Source organism: Vulpes vulpes, chromosome 12, assembly GCF_048418805.1.
Source record: "Vulpes vulpes isolate BD-2025 chromosome 12, VulVul3, whole genome shotgun sequence".
NCBI classification, from domain to species: domain Eukaryota; kingdom Metazoa; phylum Chordata; class Mammalia; order Carnivora; family Canidae; genus Vulpes; species Vulpes vulpes.
The window spans coordinates 30,432,229-30,439,645 of record NC_132791.1 but is presented as its reverse complement, the minus strand read 5'-3'; positions in this window follow the sequence as shown (position 1 = coordinate 30,439,645).

The window sequence follows — 7,417 nt, the reverse complement described above, 5'->3', positions numbered from 1 at the left end:
GGAGAGAAAGCATTTCCTTTGCTTACCTATCCAAAGGTAGTAATGAGAGATTCAGCAACCAAGTATATATATGACTCAGAATAATGTGTTCAGTTTCAATGGAAGAACAGACCTCATAAAAAAAAAATCCACATTTGTGCCTATCAGTTCTGTCCTAAAACCACCCATGGCTGGAAATGAGAACTGGTATCACCACAGTATGGGTTCTACACGACTTCACAGCTGTATAAGCATGTAGTACTAGGTTTCAAGTATAAAGGCATACAAAATCTAAGGCTATATAATCTGTTTTATATTTCTAAAACTTTTAGTTGCTACTAACTCAAATTTATTGCTAAGTGAAGAATAGCAAATCCTTTTCAGTTGAACTATGAATATGTACCTACTTGATTTAAGTTACTAGAAATCAAGATAAAACTGGAATTTTATACAATTGGAAGAGCAGTTATATGGTCTATACACAATAACTGCTCATTAAAGGAACCATAGACTGCTTTTGTACAATATGTGTGTCACACTTTTTGTGGCCATTATCAATCTTAAAGTAATTGAACTGCATATAATTTTGTCCTAAAGTTCCTAACTACCCTTACAAATACATTTATATGAATTCCCCATGTTTTTTCGCAGATGCCTCAAAAGGTAAATATTCTAAAAAATACAAAAATAATTAGGAGGCAAGCACTGTGAAAGCACTCTTGATAAGTTTTTCACAAAAAAATAAAATACATTAACTATCAAAAAATGAAATGAAATAAAATATAGAAATCATGAATATAGATGTCCAATATATACAATTCTTGGTCTAAAGGTTAAAGGTTCAACTTCAATATAGATTAGTAATGATGCATTATCATTACCCTTTGAAGGTCACTGAAAAGAAATCAACAATTTGATGCTAGCTTCCAGGAAAAAATGTCACAGAAGTCTTTTCTTCATCTGTAAAAATTGCCTGATTCACACAGGAAATAACTCTTATGGAAATCAAGACCAAAGTCCTAAAGATTAAATTAGAGACAAGAGTAGAAAAAAACAACAAACAATTTTCATGTTCCCACTGTCTACTTACATGAAGAAGGATAATTTTACTTGATCTGTTAATCAATATGGAAGATACCTTACTTATGCTATATATGTTATTTATTTACTAATAACCCTCTAATATTTCAAAGATACATTCCTTAATTTAAAATAATAATAAATGCAGTATACCATAAAAGTGTGATTCTTTGGAAATAATTCACTTGAAAACTGCCTCTACTTGGTCATTGATGGAGATATGGATCATGCTAGTAGAGTCAGTGTCTGCAGAATTTATCAGGAGTTCAGGCTCATGACTAGATAAACAGTTGAAAATTTTTTATTTTTAAATTTGGAACTATGGAAACAATTGAGAATCATCAAATTATTATGAAAGATTTTAAAATAATGTATCAAACTATAATTTATATACCTTTATAATTAATTATAATATATTTAATGCAAATCAATTCCTATTCTTTTGCTGACCCCACCATATTAAGGATTAGTTGCATACTGAGCACATTTGGCAAAATGCCAATTCTAAGTGTTACCTATTTAGCCTCATATGAATCAGTCATCTTTATCTGTTTGTAGTAATAATCCTTGAAACATATTGAATCCAGAAGATTTTTAAATTTTGTTAGAATGTACTTCAAATCACTTTCAAGTATTAGTCATTTTGCCTTAACAATTATTAATAGTGTTCTCATCCTGCTACACTTAATCTTACTCTGTTTGTCTACACACCTTGTTATTAATTTATTCTTTCAATACATTGAACACTATTATGTGTGTCAGTCTATGCACTAGGAGCCAAAGATGAAAAGTTAAATAGATATTGTGAACATTTCCTTTGAAATATTTAATCTATAGTGACAAAGAGAAGATGGTAGAGTAGGAGGACCATAAGCAAATCTTGTCACAAAATTACAACTAAATATCATCAGCGTCAATGGCCCAGAAAACAACCTGAAGGCTGGCAGAAAATTGTACCATTAAATGTAAAGAAGAGGCCATAACAAAGAGGATGGTCTGGGTGAAGACATGGTCAGGAGCTAAGCAGAGCCACAGAACTGTGTCCATAGAAGGGAGGGACTGTAGGGGCTGAAAAAGGAGAGAAACGGCTGCTCACACCAGGGAGTCCACACCGGGAAGAGAAATCCCTATAACATATGGCTTTGAAAACCAGAGGGGATGAGTTTCACAAGTACTTACAACCAGCAGGACTTAAAATCTGGAACTTTAAAAATCAGTGCCCTAGGCTCTGGGAGAAAGGGCAAAAGAAACTGAGTCCCCACCCTTAAAGAACAGCACAACAAACAGCCCAAGAAGATACATTATAGAAACAGCATTTTATGGGCAGCCCCAGTGGCTCAGTGGTTTAGTGCTGCCTTTAGCCCAGGGAGTGATCCTGGAGACTCGGGATCGAGTCCAATGTCTCCAGGAGGCTCCATTGAGCCTGCTTCTCCCTCTGCCTGTGTCTCTGCCTCTCTCTGTGTATGTCTGTCATGAATAAATAAAATCTTAAAAAAAAAAAAAAAGAAAGCATCTTCAAAAAAAAAGAAAGAAAGAAAGAAAGAAAAGAAACAACAGCTTGAAAACCATGTGGGACATACAGGAGGGATATTTATTAATCTCAGAGTGAAAAAAAAAATCTCAGAGTGTGTGCTGGAGGGGTAGAAATCATTGGGAGACTTCTTCAGGAACAAAGGAGTGGCAGAAACAATTTCCCTCCTCCCACTCCCCAGCCTAAACACAGGACCACCTGCAGGAACCAGCAAAGGGCTAACACTCTCCACCTAGCTTGCTAGTACTGCAAGTCCCACCCACAATGTATTTTGTGGACCCAATCCTTCAAATATACTCTTGGTTGGAGCCCATCCAGTGTAGTACCACAAGATTCACAGTGTGCAAGCAGCCCCAACAGGGGCCAAAACCACTCCAAAGAGACTCCTTCCTGGGAAGAGAGAATGATAACCATACACACACATCAGTCAGACTATGGCCCAGCAGTGGGCTGGGGCCAGACTGCTGGTCTGACTGCAGGCCCCACCTGCCAATGAAAGCTTCTCGGGGACAACAAAGAGAGAGAGCCCTGCACTTCAGTGATATAGCATCTCTGGCAAATGTCTGGTCTGATTTAAGTAAAGCCCCAGGTAGCTCCAGACTAGTTCACTATTATAGCACAGGAACCAAACACTGCCCACAATAAGTAAAGAAAGCCATTACAGAAAAGTTTACTACAGGAAAAAATGACTAAGCTATAATAGGAGGACACATGCAACATACAGGAGACCTCCCTGGAAGCACTTCCCCTGGAGCAGGTTCTAGGGGATAGGGGACATTGTACCACAGGGTAGTATAGGACCTTTTCTTCATAAGGTCACTACTTTTGAGAGCAGGAGATGTCACTCACTTTCCTAACAAACAGAAACAGAGAGTTGGACAAAATTATGAGACAGAGTAACATATCCCAAGTGAAAGAACAGGACAAAACAATAGAGAGAGCTATTCAAAATAGAGGTAAGTAATATACCCAATAGATAATTTATATTATAACCATATAGATACTCACTGAACTTGAGACAAGAGAGGAGGACCACATTGATCTCCTTAACAAAGATAGGAAAACATTAAAAAATTAGAGATGAGGAACTAAATAAATTATATAAAAAATATACCAGATGGAATAAAAAAGCAAACTAGAGGAAGCACAAGAACAGACTATCAACATGGAGGACAGAATAATGAAAGAAATCAATCTGAGCAGGTGAAATAAAAAACAATAATTCAAAATGAAAACAGGAGACTCACACATAATAACATTCACATTATAGGGATCATAAAAGAAGAGAAATAATAAGGTGTAGAAAATTTACTTGATGATATAGCTGAAAACTTACTGAATCTGGGGAAGAAAACAGAAATTCAGACCTAGGAGGTGCAAAGAACCCTTAACAAAATCAACACAAGGAGGTCCACATCAAGACACACAACAATTAAAATGGCAAAATGTATTGATAACAAAAGAGAATTTTAAAAGCATCAAGAGGAAAGAAAACATTTACATTCAAGGGTTAGCCCATAAGGCTATTAGCTGAATGTTCAGCAGAAACTTTGCAGGCCAGAAGAGTATGGCATGATATATTCAATATGATAAAAGGAAAAAAAAAAAGAAAAACTCTGCAGCCAAGGATACTCTATCCAGCAAGGCTAGCATTCAGAATAGGAGGAGAGATAATGAGTTTCTCAGACAAAAGCTCAAGAAATTCATGACCTATAAACCAGACCCACAAGAAATGTTAAAGGGGACCGTCTGATTAGAAAGGAAAGATATATGTAGGTATAAGAAAAATAGAAGCACAAAAGCAGTAAAGTAATTACATCTGTAAAAATCAGTTGAGAGACTCGTAAAACCAAAGGATATAATGTATGATACCATATACCTAAAATATGTGGGGAGAGGAGTAAAGAATGGGTTCAGACTTAAACAACTATCAACAATATACACTTCTATACACAGAAGATGCTATATAAAAAACAAATGGCAAACAAATCAAAACCAGTACTAGAAATGGAAACAATAAAGAGAACGGAATCCAAGTATATTGTTAAAGAGGGCCAACTAATTGTGAAAGAACAGAGTAAGGAAAGAACAAAGAACTATAAAACAACCATAAACAAATAAAATAGCAATAAGTACATACCTGTCAATAATTTGTTGAATGTAAATAGACTAAACTCTCCAATTAAAAGACACACAGTGACAAAATGGATAAAAAACAAGACCCTTCTATGTGCTACCTACGAGAGGATCATTTCAGACCTAAAGATACATGCAGATTAAAAGTGAGGGGATTGAAAAGCATTTATCATGAAAATGGATGTCAAAAGAAAGTTGGAGTAGCAACCATTATGTTAGACAAAATTAACTTTTTTTTTTTATTTTTATTTTTTATTCTTGAGAGACAGAAGGAGAGACAGAGCCAGAGACACAGGCAGAGGGAGAAGCAGGCTCCATGCACCGGGAGCCTGACGTGGGATTCGATCCCGGGTCTCCAGGATCGCGCCCTGGGCCAAAGGCAGGCGCCAAACCGCTGCGCCACCCAGGGATCCCCAAAATTGACTTTAAAACAAAGACTCTAACAAAAGAAAAGGACAGTATATAATCATAAAGGGAACAATCTACCAGGGAGATACAATTGTAAATATTTATGAATCCAACATTGGAGCACCCAAATACATAAAGCATCTAATAATGAACATAAAGGAAAAAATGGTAGTAATAAAAACATAGTAGGGGACTTTAACACTCTGCTTACATCAATGGACAGATCATCCAAACAGAAAATGAACAATTAACAGTGACCTTGGATGACAGTGGACCATATCTAACAGATATATTCTGAACATCACATCCTAAAACAGCAGATTACACATTCTTTCCAAGTACACAAGGAATATTCCCCCAAACAGATCACATATTAGGCCACAAAATAAGTCTTAACAAATTCAAAAAAAGATCAGTGTTATAACATGCATCTTTTCTGACCACAACACTGTACAACCACAGGAAAACAATCTGGAAAGAGCACAAATACATGGAGGTTAAATAACATGTTACTAAACAATAAATATGTCAACCAAAAAATAAAAAAAAATATATAGGGAAACATAAAAAGCCAAACACAATGGCTCAAGAGTGACTTTTGCAGCAATACAGTTGTATCTCAAGAATTAAAAAGAAAAAATTCTCAAATAAATCACCTTACACCTAAAGGAGCTAGAAAAAGAACACAAAACACAAAACCAGTAGAAGGAAGGAAATAATAAGGATTATAGTAGAAATAAATGAAAGAGAGAAAAAAAAACACTATAGACCAGATCAATGAAACCAGGAGCTAGCTCTTTGAAAAGATAAACAAAAGTAATAAACCTTTAGCCAGACTTCTCAAGAAAAACAGAGAGGCAGGGAGAGGATCCAAATAAACACAATCACAAATGAAAGAAGAGAAATAACAGACACCACAGAAATACAAAGGATTAAAAGAGAATATTATGAGAAAGTATATGCCAATAAATTGAACAGCCTAGAAGAAATGGATACATTTCTAGAAACATACAACTGCCCAAAACTGAATCAGGAAGAAACAGAAAACTTGGAGACTCATTATCATCAGTGAAAATGAATCAGTAATCAAAAAACTCCTAACAAACAGAAATCCAGGAGCAGGTGGCTTCACAGGTAAATTCTACCAAACATTTAGAGTTAATAACTATTCTCAAAATATTCCGAAGACAGAGAGAGAGAAGAGGAAGGAAAGCTTCCAACTCATTCTATGAAGCCTGCATTACCCTGATACCAGAACCAAATAAAGACTACAAAAAATGAAGAAAGAAAGAAAGAAAGAAAGAAAGAAAGAAAGAAAGAAAGAAAGAAAGAAAGAAAGAAAAGAAAGAAAGAAAGAAAGAAAGAAAGAAAGAAAGAAAGAAAGAAAGAAGAAAGAAAGAAAAGAAAGAAAGAAAGAAAGAAAGAAAGAAAGAAAGAAAGAAAGAAAGAAAGAAACTATAAGCCAATACCTCTGATCAACATAAGGCCAAAAAATGTTCAACAAAATATTAGCAAACTGAGTCCAACAATATATTTTAAAAATCATGCACCACAATCAAGTGGGATTTTTTTTCCTAGATGCAATGATGGTTCAATATTCACAAATCAATCAACATGATACATCACAACAACAGGAGAAAGGATAAAATCATATGACCCTTTCAATATATGCAAAAAAAGCATTTGACAAAGCACAACATCCAGTCATGATAAAATCCTTCAATGTTTAGATGGAACATACCTCAACATAATAAATGCCATATATGAAAACCATAATGAGACCACCTCACACCTGTCAGAATGGCTAAATCAAAAACACAAGAAACAGCAAGCACTGGAATGGAGTTGGAGAAATAGGAACTCTAGCACTGTTGACAAGACTGAAAACTGGTACAGCTGCTGTGGAAAACAATATGGAGATTTCTCAAAAAATTAAAAATAACACTTCCCTATGATTCAGTAATTGCACTACTGGGTATTTACCCAAAGAATACAAAAACATGAATTTGAAGTTATATATATATATATATATATATATATATATATATATACCCTTATGTTTATTGCAGCATTATTTACTATAATTATGGAAGTACTCCCAGTGTCCATTGATAGATGAATGGATAAAGAAAAAATTTTATATATGTAACATTCAAAATATTGCATATATTTTATATATGTATACATAAAATGGAATATTATGCAGCCAAAAAAGAATGGAATCTTGACAATTGCAACAACATGGATGGAGTGAGAGAGTATAATGCTAAGCGAAATAAGCCA